The following is a 19,682-nucleotide window of genomic DNA, read 5'->3' on the forward strand; positions in this document are numbered from 1 at the left end:
AAGCTGTAGTACCCAACACAGAATTTTAAAATTAGCTGCTTTCACAGATTGGGCCTCTGTAAAATTCACTATTAAAGCAACAAAAACCACAATGCCTACTAGGACCCAGTTCTACCCTCCTTACCTTGATTAGAATCTTACTTTGGACCACACTAAGACACACACCACCCCTCACATTGGAGAGCAAGTATTTACACACATAGTCACTGTGTGAGTAAGCAGGTCATAGTCTGGCCATTGGCCACTAAACCCCTTTCCTAGTGCAGCTTGTGTCAGCTCAACTGTGTTGCCTGGTGCAGTGTAGCGGCTAAGCCAACATTCCACCCACCCTCTATCCAGCTGTGTTGAAAGGAAAGTCTCCATCTGCTGGGCTTGGCAATTCAGGTAGCCCATACCCAGGCGAAAGGGCATTCTTTATGCCTTTATATATATCCCCTGTGCATGTGTGGGGCTAGGCTACAACTCAGCTCGCATTAAGGTTCTACTTAGGATGAGTGTGGGTGACAGAATCCTGCCTGTACATTGGAGAAGCTGACAATTACAAAGGCTTGAAATACAGCATGATTTAAAGCATATTTCTCAGAGACGCTATTTCTTCTGTGCTGTGAAAATAAAAATGGAAGTACCGTATCTATATCTACTGGGTTCTAACTAAAGCTATGTTTGTGCTCCCGATTCCAGGGCACAGCAAATTCTGTGACCTTTTGTTTTTTTCCAGTTTGCGCATTTGACAACACTTTTTGTATGGTCATTTTTCACTGTCTTCCCCTGTTGTTTGTGTAAGTCTGTCATTCAAGAATAGGGGTGGTAACGGTGTCTCTGTAACTTGTCTGGTGCATGGCAATGCATTTTAGTTATGTACTGCACATGGAGACAATGGAAAGAGGCTATGGGATGCATGTGATTATAATCCTGAGCTCCATTTCCCCCACGGTGTACCCCTACAAATAAGGGAACAAAGCTCTTGTCACCCCACAAACACAGCTACTTTTCCAAGTTACAAATATGAGTACTTATAGTAACTAGAATAAGTGCTGTGATGGCACAATCCCTTAACCCTAGGTACAGTGCTAATCTGGAGACAGACCAACAGATTTGTTCCACCGCAGCAGGGAGGAGAGGGCTTCCTACATTCAACAACCAGACTTAATACACATGGGGCCAAGTTTTGGTACCTGGAACTCAGGAGAAGAATTCCCATTACATTCACTGGGACCAGTATTTGACTCAGAATGGTAGATGATGTTTTGTTGCATTGACTATCAATCTACATGATCATGTTTTGCTTGGTAATAGTCCTCTTTACTGATTATTTGGACATTTTAGTTTGTCTGTTAGCCTAGCCTGATTCTAATCTCAGTGGTACTGGTGCAGTTCTGGGGATACTGCACTGACTTCAGTGGTGTTATTTATGATTTTTTGCAAGCATAACTGAGATCAGAAACCTGCACGGAGACAGCTCACCTTGTTTTAAGGAGGAGATATTGTCTATATGACTGCACTGCTGCTATGATTCAAACTCTCTCTTCAATTAATAGCCTTTATTAACTCTATTGTGCCAAGAAAATAACACCATGCATTAAGCAGAGTACAGCTGAAAATGCTTTGTTTTAAGGCAGTTAAATTTCTAATGAAACATTGAACACACTTTGAGAACCAGAGGGGTGTTCCAATTCCCATTGAAGTCAATGTTGAAAGACTCCCACTGACTTCAATAGAGATTGGATCAGGCCCAAAGAATGGAATAGTTTCCTATGGAAAATGGAAGTCCTACTTGGGCCTTTTGAAGTATACTTCAACCCCGATAAGTATAAGTGTAAAGATTAAATTTCCTTACTCAACTATTTGCAGCATGTGTGTATTCACAATGAAATCTATCGTACTGACAAAAATAAAGTGTTACTCTTTTTTTACTCCTCTTAACTCTTCAAAGTCAACACAGCATAAAATAAAAAAATTAAATTCCATCTGCAGGGTCAGATGTTGCATATATATAAACAAGGACATAATCTGAAAACCATAGGATTGCATAAAAGTAACTGAGGGAATATTTCTGGTAGCAGTATCTCTAATTACCAGTACTTGGTGCATGGAAAGTGATGGACACAGCTTGACCTTAAGATCTTACATTGGTTTTTATATAAATTGGAAAACCAAGTAAATATGTATTGAAATAGTTCATAAACAGTAAACATTAAATTTCATTATGTCACCTTTCAGAGTAGAAACACACTTTAAAGCTAGACAGTATGATAGTGAACAAGCTAAAGAGGCAGAGACATGGATTGGATGATCTGAATTTTAGGATGCTAGATTATGTATAAAATAAAATTCCTCATTACAAATTCTTCACATACCCTCAGAAGTTAGCACAGGTATTTGAGTCAACATCATGGAAGCCACAGAAGATGTAGTATCAGAGGTAGGGAGCTAATAGGAATACTTCTCTAGGGGCTGTGATGGGGTATACAAACCCCACAGTAGCCAGGAAATGAGCTGTTGTGGGCTAAGTCAGCCCTGTCCTTCTACACTTGTAATTGGTGTCAGTCCTTGTGGGAGGGGTTAAAATGGGAGTGCACAGCTCAGCTGGGTACTGGCTGGGAGGCGGAACAGATCCCCAGCTCTCACTTGGTGTTAGAACCCTGGTTGGGTACATGAATTAAGTAAAGTGCTGACTCCAGGAGGGAAGGTAGGCATGATGTGGGGCTACTGTTGTATTGCATTATCTATGCCCTGCGTGTGATTGTTGTGTAAGACTGCTGCAGGGGATGCCTTTCCCGAAGGGGCCGATGGCTAAATAAAGACCTTTTGTCTGCCACACCTGACTGGGGACCCAGTAGTTCTTGGCCATAAGCCCAGGAGTGATCCTGTCACAGGGGCATATTTGTTAGAGAGTAAAAAGAACTCTGCACTTCCCCATTATGAAAATCAATCAAAAATTATGCCTAATTGAAAACCATTAAAGATGTCTGGTATCTCCTAGAGAAGATGCATCTGAGATAATGTAACCCCCAGGCACCCCAGCCATTGGTGGGCGGGCTTGAATCTGTGACCTCTGAAGCTTAATGCATGTTCCTCTACTGCATGAGCCAAAAGCCCACTGCTCCTTAGCTAAGGCTGCAGAGCAGACTCATAGTATCTCTTTCTAAGTGGTCTCAGGGCCACTAGATGGGATGGAACACCCCACCCAGGAGGTGTGTGGGTTACAATAATTCAAAGTTTACTGCTTTAATGTTGACACAGCTAGTGTTTACCCTGTGATGCTCCCAGATTTAATATGGGAAAGGGCAGGAGAGATGCAGCAACAGTGGATATCAGCAAGATGATGGGACACCTCAAGCTAATACTGTTCCAACAGCCCAGAAATGTTCTTGTGGGGCCCTAGTGAAAATTCCACCAGCCTCAGCAAGATGTGTTCATACTGAATGTTTTTCGTTAATAAGCTAAAACAGTTAATCATTGTAGGCTGAATCCTACTGTCTTCAGCATGGGCCCAAATTAGCAGAGTACTTAAGCATGTGCTCAACTACTGGACTCAGTGAAGACTACTCCCATCCTTAAGTACTTTGCTGGTTCAGGGTCTTTTTCCATAGGAATTTTGCCTGAGAAAGGACAGCAGGAACTACCACATAAAAGTCAGCAATTAGCAAGAGCTCCACATAATCCATTGTAAATTTGCAATATAACTACTAGCTGCAAAACATTTTTTAGCACTGCACACAGTGTTGTTAGAGGAGAGGTAGCTGGGGAAACAGTGATGATGACTTAATAGCATAGAAGGTATTTAATGGGGATTCTCAGGTGGTTCACTGAAGAACAACATCTCCAGTATACAGTATGAAGCAAAACACAGAGATATAAATAAGTAATGGGATGGTTACTGTAAATCATGAGTTATATTTGGTGACTTGAACACATCTGGGAACTGCTAATGATTCATTATTTATATTCTAAAATTCAGGAAAAGTGTGATCTATGTAAATCAGAATGCGATGACAGTCTCTCAAGAGGAAGTGGCCTCTTCTTTTAAATTACCAGATTTTTAGCTTCCTTTTTCTTATACACATCTCCTTCTAGCAATCTAACACATGCAGAATCGAAGTGTGATTTCCTGTGATTTTTTTTTCAAAACTGAATTGACCACAGCTGCTCAAAGTTCTTGTTTTACAAGTCAGTGTTGATTTTGGAGAAGGGGATGGAGAATTAGTGATGAGATTCTGACATCCTTTCTGTTACTCCACAGTTACTTCAGTGGGATTATGTATGGAGTAAGGTACTAAAAAATATGAATAAATTGGTTTCAGAAAAGGTAAAACTCAATCTCAGCTTTGTTTAACTCAAACTGAACATTATTTCTGGTAATCCTAATATGTTCAGATAACTCTTTTCTTGTTCATTGCTTTTTTTTTTTTTTTTTTTTTTTGCATTTCCACATGAAAGCCAATATTGGAAATCCTGTAACACCACAGAAAGAGGCTGTTAGAACATTAGGTAAAATGGGGCAATAATATCTGGTAACATTGCCATACTTATCTTTCTTAGCAAAAGCCTCCTGTCACCACTAGATGATGGTAATCTTCATTTCAATTTGTTCTCTCCATTCCACAGTAAATAAATACAACAGCAGTTTTGTGATGTCTGCTTTTCTTGTTAAAACACAAACACCCAAATAATGCATAATTAGAGACACCTGAGAGAATTTCCCAAAAATTATTCCTGTTTCTGACAGGAATTATTACTTTTTAAGGAACACTTATTTGCAAAATCTGCACTAGAAGGTTTAGATTTTGTTGGATTTATTGCCCCAAATATTTAGTGGAATTGCAGCTCAGAGATTCCTTTTATCACCCACTGTCACACACAAACACACCCCATGTAGCGTTCTCCATCTGACTGAACACTTCCCAAGCTGTTGTAGTCAAGCCCATCTCACTGGGCCGCATGTGCTCTCGTCACCTCACTATTTCCATCTGGATGGGATGGCCACTGGAGACTTGGCCCCTGCGAGAGTGGGTCTTAACACCCAGTGCCTCTGGGCAATAAACAGTCCCAGTGTTGTTGGGATGAGGTGAAATCTCCCCACTTTCCTCCAAGTCAAGTTACCTTCTTCAAGCCTGCTGAGGAGACGTGAGTTGTCCTTCATCCCCATTCACCCTCAGGTTCAATTACTTCTTGAATGACCTCCCTAAAACTGTAACCTATGTGGAAAACATCCCTCTCCTTTCTCTGCATTTCTCCAAGGAATTGTTTTACACCCATATGGGGCTTTTTTTTCATCTTCTGCTGGGCATCATGAGATTAGAAGTACTTTACCTCTTCAGTTTGCCTTCTCCCAGCAGCACCTTTGAATCACAGCATCTTCCAGAGGTGCCTCATTTTCCCTCTTCCTAGTGAGTTCTGACTCTCAGCACTATTCAGTTGTGCCTCATATTCTTTGCTTCCAGCAGGATTTCTGACCACAGCACATTCAGCATTGACTTAGTTTCCCTGGTAAAGATAGGCAGTGAGCTCTCCTTCTAGGCCACTGAGTCTGGCCTAGGTGGGTTTGCATTTGAAATCTTGGGAATTAACCCTGTTGCATCATTCCCCAATAATGCCTCAGAAGGAATATCTTCCATTTATAATGTCAGCATCCCAGAACCTTCTTTCGTGTCCTCATTGATTCAGGCTATAGGTTGGGCAATGGGTTAATCATGGGGATCTTACTCACATCTGTTTCAAAGTGCTTTACAAAGGTGAGTAACTATTCTCAATCCAAGTAGCATAAATGGATGATATAGTGGTAATCCCCAACAAAGGTCCCTTGTTCTCATGTCCATATTCCCCATGTGGCAGCTCTTTTTTGTTGCTGACCAGTCTCCTCCCCCATCTGCAATCCTCAAGGAACTTCTTGTTGCTGGTAAAGAGGCAGTAACTATTGCCTCAGTTCACTCCCGCATGGCTTTTGGATTGGATTTAGACACAATTCTCTTGGTCCTCTCATGGAAAGGAGTGTTTTGTGTCTCTCCTTTTCTCCTCAGTTCTTCTTGAAAGATGGGGAATTCCTAGTTCTTCCAACTGTTCTGTATGTTGACATAGGCCAGCTGGTTTAGTGGTTGGAATTCCCATCCTGTGTTTGGCCTACATGCTCTCTGATATTCCAAACTTTGGCTAGGGTAGCCCATGTCTGGCTGGAAGCCATACAGGAACCTAGACAGACAGACGACAAGACCAGAAACATCTTTCATTGGTTCCAGCTATTCCAAGAAACAAAGGCTAAGGCTGTATACATAGCAATGCATCGTAATAAAGTCTTGCTCAGACTTTGATTTGAGCTTTAGTTTGGGAATTAACTGTTCTTGTTCAGTTTTTTAAAAACATAGTGTATCTTGAAAGGTTGTTTCCAAGTTCTAACTGCAGCGTATAGTAAATAAATGTTCAGTTGACATGCACAAAAGAGGATGAATGAATATTTAAAAAAACCCACATGAAAACATTTGAGGAATGGGACAAATTTGTTTTAAGAAAATAATAATGTTTCTTGAACTCTCCCTTTAAACACAAACCAAATCTCTTCTGAAGCTCAAAAAATAGTTTAAGTAATCCCCCTTACCCATTACAATAAATGTGTATACTTCTGCACTTTTTGGTTCTGATCAGAAGCAGAAGTGCTGAAATGCTGCAAGAAATGCTATTCTCATACTTTTCCCAAGCTTAGTTCAAATAAGGAAGTACCAGAAATCTCATTCGAAAGCCTGCTGTTGCAAAATTTCTAACACAAGTTTGCAGACCAAAGAGGTTCAGAAAACTTGGATAAATTACAAATAAAGATACAATTTCTAGATACTTTTCCCAACACATCACTTCACTGAAAACTAATTTGATCAAGATTTTCAAACATGACTAGTGTATTTGAGTGCTACAATTTTTGGGAGCCCAATTTGAGACAATTTCAAAAGCCTGATTTTTCAAGAAATGCTGACCACCTTCTTAAAATCAACCCCTTTAAGTGATCTCAGACAGAGCATTTGAAAATTGAGGCAACTCAAATCACTACCAATTTCTGAAAATCTTGGCTATTCAAAGCAAGAAGAGTCTTTCCCTTAACTTCATTGGGCTTTGAATCAGACCCATAATCTGAAACACTGGATGATCACCAGTCACTATAAAATCTCTGGAAGGTTTGAAACATGGCATTTATAAGTATGAATTTTATGTTGCATATTCTCTCACTCTCAGATGCTGATAAATATATTTTTCCTGGCATAGCTAATGATAACTTACAAGAATCTTCCCATGTAACTTCAAACCTTTTTTACATGGTACAGAAAAGAAATTCTGTTAGTTGTAGTTGACTGGAGAAAGGGCTCTGACGGCGCTCACTAAAGTTCAGTAATTCTGGATGCATTTCCTTTCTCCATCTAAGCAAAAGGATAAGCCACTGAAACAAATGACTTTTAAGGTAACAGTGGAAGAATGTAATGGATGCTTAAGTCTAGTGTTCATTAGTCCCTTACTCAATGCGTAGCAAAGTTTGCACAATATTTACATTGCTCATATGGGAAATGTTGCTACATCATATTCTATAGTCACATTTCAATCATTTAAAGTAAACAAAGTATGATACTTGGGATTTCTAAAATATCGTATAACCAAGACACTGCAGTAGATCTAGTGGAACCCTCACAAGTGTTTTTAGTAAGTGTCAATTATTTTAACTAATTAGTAATATTTAATTACTTTCAGCTTGAATGTTCATACTGGTATACCAGTTTCTCAGTTATTTGCGTGTTATGTACAGAATATCCATGGATTACCATACCACAGGCCAAAGATTGGGGCCTGGTCTCTGTGATCAGGAGCTGCCTCCTAAGCACCTAGGACCTGATTCTCTACTCTCTCACACCTGTGTTTTCCATTGCCTTTGGTGAAGTTCCTCCTAATTTATACCATTGTAAGTGATTCAGAATTAGGCCTTTGATGTTAAAGAGAAGCTATTATTATTTAACAGTGCAATTAATTGCAATTATTTTTTTAATCACTTGGCAGCCCTAGCTGTAAGACTTATTTCTCCTGTTTGTTGGTTGTGTAGCCTTGGCTTGGCTGATCTGTTTTAAAAACACTCTTCTTCCATCAAGACCCCAACAAGTATTGTTGGCAGGAGATGTGGACATGATCAACAGCAAAGTAATACAGATGATTATATTTGCTATATTTCTTAGTTTATATTTCCTAACTAGCCCTTGTAGTAGAGAAAACCTGGAGCACTGGGCCTTGTACAAGATCTGAGGCCTGAACTAGAGGCCATGAATTAAAGATAGGCCAACTGTTAAAGTAGATGTTTAAAAGTTTATGAATTTAGTAGAGATGTTTATCTTAGACACAGATCATGGTGTAGAGCTGGTCAGAACACTTCAAACATTTTGAAGTCATTTGAAATCAGCATGAAAATGTGTTATCGTATTACGTATTAGATATTTATGTAAATGTATTTTAAGGCTAGTACAGATAAGATAGTTCCCCAGGATAATGAATAGGGATGTTTTGTTCAAGAAATCAGGAATCGGGGAGGTAACAAACAGATGTCATAAATACCTAAGGTGGTGTATAAGTTGTGTATTCCAGGTGTTTGCCTCCACCTATACATGTTGGGGTACTTTGCCTTAACCCTTTGCCCAGCCTAAGGAGCATCGGAAAATCCTGCTGCTGATTGAGCTGAACCATTGTAACAAGCATAAAATCATAGGACTATAGGGTCTGAAGGGACTGCAAGGGTCATTTAGTCTGTCAAGATGCAGGATTTGTTGTGTCTAAACCATCCAAGACAGATGGCTGTCCAGCTCCCTTTTGAAAACCTCCAGTGAAGGCTGGTAGTCAGAGGTTTTGGATCACCCCAAGCATGTGTTTGCATATCTGAACACTTTGTATAATATCCTCCATGAATTTGTCTAATTCTTTTTTAAACGTTATACTTTTGGCCTTCACAGTATCTCACAGTAATGAGTTCCACAGATTACTTTTTCATGCACTCCACAGCTCCTGCTGCTACTTGTTTGTATTAAATCTGCTGCCTATTAATTTCATTGGGTGACTCCTAGTTCTTGTGTTATGTGAAGGAGGCAATAATACTTCGTTCTTCACTTTCTCCACACAGTCATGATTTTATAGACTTCTATCATATCCCCACTTAGTCATCTCTTTTCTAAGATGAACAACCCTCATCTTTTTAGTCTCTCCTCATATTAAAGCTCTTCCATATACCCTTATCATCTTTGTTGCTCTTTTCTGAACCTGTTCCAGTTCCACTATATCTTTTTTGAGACAGGGCTACCAGAACTGGACACAATCTTCAAGGTCTGGGCGAACCATGGATATATAATGTCATTATGATATTTTCTCATTTATTTTCTATCCCTTTCCTAATAGTTCCTAACATACTGTTAACCTTTTTGACCACTGCTGCACAATTAAACAGATGTTTTCAGTGAACCATCCATTGTGACTCCAAGATTTTTCTTGAGTGGTAACATCCAATTTAAAACCATCATTGTGTATGCATGTATAGTTGGGATAATTATCCAATGTGCATTACTTTGCAAGTATCAATGTTGAATTTCATGTGCCATTTTGTTGCCCAGTCACTCAGTTTTGTGAGATCCTCTGTAACTCCTCAGTGTGCTTTGGATTTACCTACCTTTAATGATTTTGTATCATCTGCAATTTTTCCCACTTCACTGTGCATTTTCTTTTCCAGATCATTAACGAATATTTGAACAGCACAGATCCTTCGGGACTCCCTCTTTACTCTCTCTATTGTGAAAACTGGCCATGTATTCCTACCCTTTATTTCCTGTCTTTCATAGATCAGTATCTGGTTGAGAGGACCTTCCTTTTTATCACATGGCTACTTAGTTTATATTTATATGTACTTATTGATTTGTTTTATGTATAGGTATTTGTGTTGGTGTTTTTAAAAAAACCTAGACATACTATGAGGCTGTAATTTTATCTTCATTCTTGTGATACATCATTTTTGTCATTATGACCTCTCAGGTACTCCTTCATACTTGCTTAAGGAGACAACGTTTGATTATACAGGCCTAATTTTCAAAAGTCACTAGTGGTTCTGAACGTTTAAGTTGTTGGGATCCCTACATGAGGCACCTTAAATGAGTCTGATTTTTTCATAAGTTGAGTGATCCGCACATCCTGAATATCAGGTCTTTTAGAGGTGTTTCAAGTTGGGTACCCACCATCACTACCCGTTCTTGAAAATGTAGACCAGGGCTATCTTTCATGGAGCATTAACAGTTATTATGGTGCTGTCCAAACAATGGAGGATAGTATAATTCCTGCCTCATTAGGCATGGCACCTTTAATTAGTCAGCCCGTGCTGTTCAGACAAAAATATATGGGATGATCAGGTGATGGTCTAATCTTAAAAGTGGTACAAATGTATATTTTAATGCTCTTCTGTTGGATTAACATGAATAGGTTTAACAGGAAAAGTGTGAGAAGGGATTTGACTGAACAATGGCATTTGGCACATAAAGGAGGGACAGAGTTACAGGAGAGTGGTAGGGAAAAATCATGAAGATGAAAGTGAAAAGAAGACACAAAAGGAGCATTGAGCAGGGTGTGTTAAAAGCATAGCCAGAGCCTGGGAAATTTGGAGGACGTGAGAGCTAAGATGATGGTTGGGCATCAGTATCTTGACATCCATACAGAGGGCCAGAGTGTCAGCTGGTATAAATCTCTGTAGATACAGTATCTGGCTCAGAACTGATGAATCCACACTCTTCCTCAAAAAACAAAAATACTTCACAACATTTCCTTCCAATTTTCATACAGATTTCAAAATGTTTGAAATTTTCTGACCAGCTCTACACAGTATATCATGATCTGGGTTCTTAGACATCTGTGTTCCTTTCAAGTTTTTCTAGATGCATGAAGCATTGTATTTCAGTACAGATTACACTGCTTTCGGGGCATTCCTGTAAAATATCATCCGGTTAGTTTCTCACCTCTTGTCTTGTACTATTTCTTTGCTACAACATATTTGTGGATCCCATAACTATTTAATATGGGAGACCACCTATGTTGCATCATGCCTTCCAGCACTTGCAGCTTTCAAAAAAATGCATTCACTGGTTTATCAACACTGAATAATAGCATATTGTGTCTGAATGAACACTTCTATTTTTCCTCCAACAAAGCTTCTATTCTTCCTCTACCTAAATTCCGCATCTGGTTCCCAGCACAGTCATATTTGACTTTGACTTTTTTTTTTTTTAAAAGAAGCGCCCAGAAGCAAGAGAGTGAGGAGGAAAAAATAAGGCAGATCTTTCTGTTGGTCATGGGTGTAAATACCCTGGGCCTGATCCTCAGCTGGTGTAAATTGATATAAACAATTGATATAGACTTCAGCGGAGATATGTTGCTTTATACCAGCTGAGAACCTGGTCCATTTTTTAAATTTGCTTTTTCAGTCACCCTCTCAGTTAGTTTTTTCCCTTATGTGGCTTCTGTCTTCACTTAAGGGGAGTTCTAGGAATTTTGACATCATTCACTTTTGAAGTGAACATCACTGGCTCATTTCTGCTATGGGCTGTCTATTATAGTAGAGCGTCAAACAGTGATGAATTAGAGTCTCACCATTTACCAGGGTATTTCTTTTCTCATGATCTACATCAACACTGGAGTCTGGAGAGGGTGGAGATGGGATGTCAGGTAGTTTTAGGCTCATGTGTAAAATGAGCTTTTGGTTTTCCAACACCCCCCCCCAATAAAATGTTCAAGGAAAGCAAACAGTTTCCACGTAGCCCCAATTTTTTTGCTGGAAAAAAGTGTGGATGGAAAATTTGACAAGCCCTGATGTAGGTGCCCAAGTTCTCATGAGTTATTTTGAAGTTCCCAGCCATAGTAAAAAAAAAAAAATCACCCCTTCCCCCCCAACAAACAAAACAGTTCCCACCTCGTAGAGAGCCTCTGAGGGCCTGTTCCAAAACCCAGCAAACAGGACCGTAGCAACAAAGAACATATGTCTGGGGCCCCTTACAATGCAGAAACTGGAATGTGGTATTTATTTTATACAATATACAGGGTTCATATTATGTATACATAGGCCTACAGTGTACATGTATTCCGTATTTATGCAAAGCGCTTCTTTCAAGCCTTGTTCTCCGCAAATTGGTTAATCAATGCGTCATAGTCCAGAGATCTGGCAATCTTGTTTTCGATTGAGATAACTGCAAGCGCAGAAAGCCTGTCATCTGTCATGGTTGAGCACAGGATATTCTTGATCAGTTTCATTCTGCTGAAGCTCCTTTCAGCACCAGCGACAGTAACTGGTGCTGGTCAGAAGAATCTGATGCAAATGCAAAGATTCAGAATATATCTCCTGAAGGCTGTTCTTGTATATGTACATTAAAAAATTGTTTGCAGTGACAAGTCCTCTCTCTTTCTCGATGACATAAATAAAACGATTCAATTCCATTATGAGTTCGTTGGCATCAATGTCTCCCATTTTTCTTTCAAAATTTTTGCTGTGATTCTCCAGTTCATTTTCTCTCTGACACTGCTTCAGGCTATTAGCATTGTACAGAAATCCAAACAACTTATACCACTCTACGAGTTGGTCAAATCGCGACGAAACAGAAGATATGGCCTGATCAGTGAGAACAAGAAAGAACTGCGATTTGAATTTTTCTTCGGCAGAATGACGACTCGAATCATCAGCACATTCATAATCAAACATTCTCTTCTTACATTGCACCCTGGTTTCTGGAAACACCTGCTCAATACCCACATGCTCTGCTATTTCACTTGCATTTGTGACCACAGAGTTATATCCTGTATTTCGATAGTCTTCCAAAAACTTCATTGTAGCACCGACTTCTGCCTGCAGTACATCAATTGACACATCTGGTGACTGAATTAATTTGCTGGTTTTATTGACGTGAAATAGTATATCATACCACGTGTACACAGTCAGAACAAAAGGCCACGTAGTAACATGGTCTAAAAGCGCACTGGCTTCTGTTGCTGTATTGCCATCTTTCTTTTCAAGCGCATATTCTCACAAAGATGACAAAGCATTGCACAATTCTTCAAGGTGATAACGCAATGGCTTCACAGCATCAATTCTCGACTCCCAACAAGTGTCCGATAAACCTTTAACAGATATTGGCATATGTTCTTGAAGTATATCCCAATGTGAAGGTGAAGAAGAAAAGATAACTTATATTCTGTTAATCAGACCGAAAAAGTCAACGGCATATTTCAATGACTTTGCCGCGTCTGAGATCACAAGATTCCAAGTGTGAGCTCCACATGGTACATACAAGGCACAGTCATTTATTTCTAGCATGCGGGCTTGAACTCCTTTATTCTTTCCTCTCATATTTGCTCTGTTATCATAAGCTTGGCCTCTCATGTCAGCAGTGTCTATTCCTAAGTTGTTTGCCTTTTCAAGAAACGCTGCCAATAAGCCCTCACCAGTTGTATCATGAACATTAAGAAAACCAACAAACACTTCACGAATATTGACACCATCTTCACTGTTGCATTCAACAAAGTGTAACACCACAGACATCTGTTCTTCATGTGACACATCGGGAGTACAGTCCAAAATAACTGAATAATATTTTGCTTTTTTAAGCTGCGCTATGTTGGCCTCTTAAATGTTACTGGCAACAAGTTGAATCAGCTCGTTTTGGATCTGTGGACTGAGGTACTGAACATGTGTCTCTGCCTTCTTAATCCTCTGTAAAAGTTCGCTGAGGACAGTATCATACTTTGCAAGCAATTCAAACAGTCCCAAAAAGTTGCCATTCAAAGGATCGCCAAGCTTTTCATGACTTCCTCGAAATGCCAAGTTTCTTTTGGACAAGAAAATAACGACATCAACTATGCGTTTGACAACATTTCTCCAGAAATCTCTTTCTTTCAGAAAAGCCTGCAATTCGAGTTGGTCAATAGATGTACGGTTTACTATGCCTGACCGAAGGTCAAACCATTTCACCATACAGTCTTGATGACCTTTGCCTGTTTCACGCTGCTGAAGTCTTTTTGACAGTGCTTTCCAAGCAGATGTTCCACGACATAGTGGTATGTCACCAGTGCCAAATAATTTTACAACAAAAACAAAAAATGGCATCTTTCTGAACTGAGTACATTAACCATGAACGTCTTATTTTCTCGCCATTTGCCATGGTTAGATAGAAATGAGTACTTGTGAACCTCCGTCTTTCCTCGTTAAATGGAAATTCGTAACTTTCATTCTGCTGCGGTGGGCCACGTGCAACAATGTCACACACTTGCCTGTCCGATATTATAGACGGCCAATCTCCTGGATCATCAGTCAGTGGTTCAGATTCAGATACTTCTTTCCTGGCAGCAGTTGGAATATCTGTCACAGTTTGTTTGGTAGAACAACTGGCTTCACCTTCGACCTCACTTGAAGCACTTCTGGATACTTCTGGATACGATTCATCGCTGCTAGCGCTGTCCATTTCATGTGCCTGTACCTGTACGTTGGATTGCAGCGCAAAATACGTTGACAACTTTGGAATTTTCTCAAGTTCCTTCTTGGCATCTTTTGCTGCCTTTTGTTTACTAGCTCTGCTCTTATCCATTCTCTTAGACATCACAAAGCACGCTTCTGCGTTGGGAACGATAAAAAACTAAACAACTAAATTAATAACATTTATCCACTGACCGCCATTATGAACACAAATACACATTCTTTGAATGGGTCCAACTAAAATTCGAAACTGACTGACAGACAACTGATGTAGCCAATAGCATTATGATGTATCATAATGACTTCACGGTTTTGTCAGTAAAACTGACATGGATTGTGCAATAGCGTCAATAAATGTCACTTACCTAGTTATACTTTACATTTTTTTCCCCACTTTTAGGGGCCCCCTTCCTTGCGGGGCCCCCTCCAGTCGGAGGGTACGGAAGGCGCTCGCTACACCTCTGCCAGCAAAATCAGAATGTTTCCATTGACTTCAGTGGGCTGGTATCACAGCTGAAGAGCTTTCTGCCTAAAAGATTTCTGAAAGGAATGAATTTCCTCCAAACAGAATTAAAACGGGCACACACTTATTTCTTCCATCTTTGTTTCTGGAATTGTACTTTCGGGTTTTGTATGTCTCTTTTCCCCTCCTATCTGTTTGTGGCAGAGAAACAGTTAGTGACTCACTGCCCCTTGCTTTTTCTGTGGCCAGTTCTTGCGTTGTCCAATATATTTCTCTTTACTATTTCCTGTGGGTTTTGGTTTTTTTGGTTTCATTCTCCCTCCCCACATTCATCTTTCTGGCAGCTCTTTCCTTTAACCACATTTCTTTCTAATGCAGCTCGGTATCCCCCTCCTAGCTTTCCTGTGTCACTGTGTCCGGTATCTTTGTTGTTTGTGACCCTATTACACTCTCCGGGAGACCAGAGAGATTGCTGACACAGGCAGACTCTTTCCTGCCTGGGATCTGTTGTCTCTTGGCAACGGGGGTCTGTCAAGATAAGCATTTGTACATTACTGTTGGTACCATGCTGTCAACAGAACCGAGCATGTTCCCATTTTTTAGTAAAACATTATTTGAGGAGAAAAAGGCAGCTGTTCACATAAAGTTTTTAACAGCCAACACCCTGATTGATCCTGAGTTAAACTCCCAAACACTTTAAATGTCACTGGCTGGCTTTGTTCTAGATTCATTTCTGGCTGCATGCTATAAGTTGCTGACAGTATGAGTCTATTGAGTTTTAAACAAACCCAGGTTGTCTGTATGCTAGATATATACAAGAATGTATCTTTAGCTCAGTATTTGGCACAGTATTAATCATACTAGTTGGTTTATTTACTACACACAAATTATAACATGAGTCAGAAGAGCAGATGACCTTAAACGAGAGCTGCAGTTGCTGTGCTGCAAGAAGGATTAGAGCACTATAATGGCAGGCTGCAGTCTATCCCACTGTACTCTAATGAGTGCATTTTATTACAGCTCTTAGCATAGTCTGGCTGTTGGATTTATGAGATCATTGTAGCTTTTTAATGAAGGTTCATCACTAATCATGTCTCCTCTTTTTGATTTAATAAATATCAGTGTCTGATGGCAGACTGGCAAGTTTAAACCTTTCACCCTCATCAAGTTTCCAAGGGTTAAGAGGGGGAATCAGCTGTCTGTGTCAGTATATAAATAGCTTGTTAAGGGGGAATTATTGATTCTTTACTGAGACGGCCCATTTCAAATGTTTTCCTGACTAAAAAGGTGAGCATGTCCCAGTACTTGAATCATCACCTGGGATACCAGTAGGCTAAGATTCCTAGCTCAGACCACTAGCAAAGCTAATGCAATGTATGTTTTCAAAGTGAAGAATAGAAACTAGGAAGTCTCTTCAAGCCATCTCCATCCAATCATATCTGGATCAGGGAGGCCGTCGCCTGTCTCCAGGTCCGTGCTCTCTTACTGGGTCTACCCAGAGCCCACTTAATCCAACTGCATTTTTAACATACTGTATATGTTGGTGTAATATGGTATCTCACTCTTAGCTGTTTTTTCTCCCCAAGGCTTCAACGCTAGTTTGTCTCTGAGACAGACAGATAGACAGACAGACAGACAGACAGAGACTTACCCCAAAGCAACTACCAGGCGGGCTTGAGAAATGGAGGTAAAATAGCCCTTCCCCCCCAACTTCAGCTTCACTTTCTTACACCATCTGCTCTTCATTGACTAAGTTACAACATCTTACTCCCTTGACCTCCATTACGCTCACTGAGGGACCAGGTCCTGATCACTCATGTCAAATGGGAGTTTTGCCATTGATTTCACTAGGAACAGGTTCAGACTGTTCAACTCCTTTACACACATGTTTGACTAACTTTCACTACCTCCCACATCATCTCTGAATTTGGTCGTAAGTCCCTATTGCCTCATAAAACTGACAATGTTTTGAGTTCCTAAAGGCCAACTGTGACTGCAAATAAAACGTATGCTGTTTCTTTCTTATCTATTGGCCAAACACATGATTTTCTAGATGACATTTAACAGAGCTAACCTTTTCAGTCCTACTCTCCAAATCAGCTGCAGGAATAAAGGGCATACAGCCCCCTCATATTTTTGTTCCAGAGTACACATAAAATAATCAGAGTATTTTAGTATTTTACCTCCAGCATTAGCCAATATTAAAAAAACAAATATCTTGGCCACCGCAGACCCAGCAGAAATAGGTTACACTTAAAAACATTGGAAAGTAATGTTTGGAGACTGCTCTTTGTAACATGAACACATCAAACACATTTCGCAATTTAAAAAAAGGGTATCACTGAAGAATGTTAGTTTCACAGATGTGTTTATTTAGGTGACCTTCTATTTCATCTGTGAGTAAAGGCTACAGTATGAGAAAAGAGTACAAACATCTTTAGTACTCTTGCCTAATTCAGTCTTCCTTGGATATAAGAATTGGGTGAATGAATCTTCTGCATCAAATGAGAAGTGACCCAAACATTCATCCAAAGTTGGAACCCAGCTAAAAGCCTTGATTACATTTTTGTTCGTATTTAATACATAAAAACAAAACTCATGCACAGATTCTGGGCCAGATTCTCTCCTGCAGTGCAACCCATTTGTGCCACTCTGGAAATATGACCAGAAAAGAACAAAAACCATCAGATCTCCCCAGGTGGAGATTTCTCCAGCTCTTATGCTACATACCTCGTCATAAGTTCCCAACATAAGGACTATGGCCCAAGCACTGCTTTTACTCTTGCCATTCTTCCCTGTGATAATGGATCCTTGGGGCAATAGCTGGCTTTTTTATCTTAGTTCTAAGTGACATGCATCCAACGAAGTGGATATTTACCCACGAAAGCTCATGCTCCAATACCTCTGTTAGTCTATAAGGTGCCACAGGACTCTTTGCTGCTTTTACAACTGTTCTAAATTACTCCAGTGCTGTATACAAGCCCTAGAACCAAAGGGCCTGCAACTGGCTTCTTTGGGCTGCCTTTCCCCACTTGACAGAAGACACAGCTTAGAATCTAGCCCCCTGCTTTCAGCCAAGATTGGAAACATAAATATCAAAATTCATTGTGAGCTTCTCTTCCAGCACTACTTGTGGTAAAAATCAAAGTTTCATGATGCTTCCAACCCAAACAAATTAGGTTAAGCATCTGCATCCAGTTCTGGATCCTCAGCTGCACCATCAAACCTACTTGGCTTAAATCGTCACTGTATAGAGTGCTAAAAATTGTACTAGCTCGTCACGATTGTTATTGACTATCTCTCTTTTTTTTTTAATTACTTGGTTTCGTTCAAGTTCCTGTGTTCACAATGTTGGGTTTGGACAGTTCATTTCAATTTCATTTTAAATAATATGAACTAATAAAATAATCAGGGTAACCTATGTCAGTGGAGGTTAGAACTTTGAATTCAAAGCACTGAAGCTCCATCATGGAGTAGCTCCTCATATTGGCCCTAAACCAAAGCCCACTGAAATCACAGGGGCCCATCCAAGGACTTCAGTTATCTTCAGGATCCATCCCCTTGACATTAAGTCTAACACTCATTTGTTCTACTTCTAACACAGGATGGATCCATGTTGACAAAAAGGCGAACCTTCCTGAAGGACATGCAGTTTTCCTAGTGCCTGTGACCCTTTGGTTTGCACTCTCAAAATCTCGCTTGTTTGATGGTTTGAATTTGCCTAAACTTCATTTTTTGAATAAAACTTTAAAGAAAAGAAAATTCTTGCCTGAGGTCAATTCTTTGCTGGCTTAGAGAAGGACTCATAAAAACTATTTCATGACAATATGCTCTTTTGTTCAGAGCATCGGCCTTTTTGCTAGCAGCTTCTTAAGTATACACCCAGCATGGGGGAAGAAAAATAGGGCTGTGCCAACATAAAAAGTCATGAGTGGCAACAAGTTCTACCAAGTTTACTCAGCTATAATTCTAGAAGAATTTTTCTAATGTGAGCCATCATCTTCATTATATGAGGCTGACATTTTAATTACGTACAGTCTGTGATTCAAGCACTACCTGTAATTGGCATGTCTTGATTGTTGTGGCTTGGGATCATAAAGCCTAGCTTTTTAGCCAACGTGATGGGAAAAGGGACTTATGTGAGGGGCCTTCATTAGGCACTTCCCAGTAAGGTTAGGAACTGTAGCCATGAGAGAAGCTAATTCAGTTTTCCCAGTTCAGATATGCCAAGAGAGGAGATAATTTTTTGTAACATAATTGCTGTCTTGAAGAGTGAGAGAGAGGGTTCCTTGCAGCCCCCCAAACTGTTGTTTCTGCTATGTGTTAGTGCATCCTCTCTTTTTTTTTTCCACCCTGTAAATCTGGAGCTGAACTGTATGCAGACGGCCATTACCAATGATTGTCGTCATAGGCCCATAGCAAGATAACCACAAAGGAAGTGGAATGAGACCGAAACAGGGCAAGAATGAGAATAAAAATACATTAGTTCCTCCAGGGTGTCTTGAAGCAAAATAATACATGTCCATCACACAGTATCCTCATTATATCACCATCCTTTGGAACCAAGCATTTTGCATGTTAGAGGGTGTAGTTAATGAGGATAATTTTAATAGGGTTTAATTTTGTTGGAGCCAAAGTCTTAGTAGTCTTTGTGTTAAAACAAAGAAATGGGGTAAGCACTGGAATTGTTAGTGGAGCCTCCCACTTTGTCATACA

Source organism: Gopherus evgoodei, chromosome 2, assembly GCF_007399415.2.
Source record: "Gopherus evgoodei ecotype Sinaloan lineage chromosome 2, rGopEvg1_v1.p, whole genome shotgun sequence".
NCBI lineage: Eukaryota > Metazoa > Chordata > Testudines > Testudinidae > Gopherus > Gopherus evgoodei.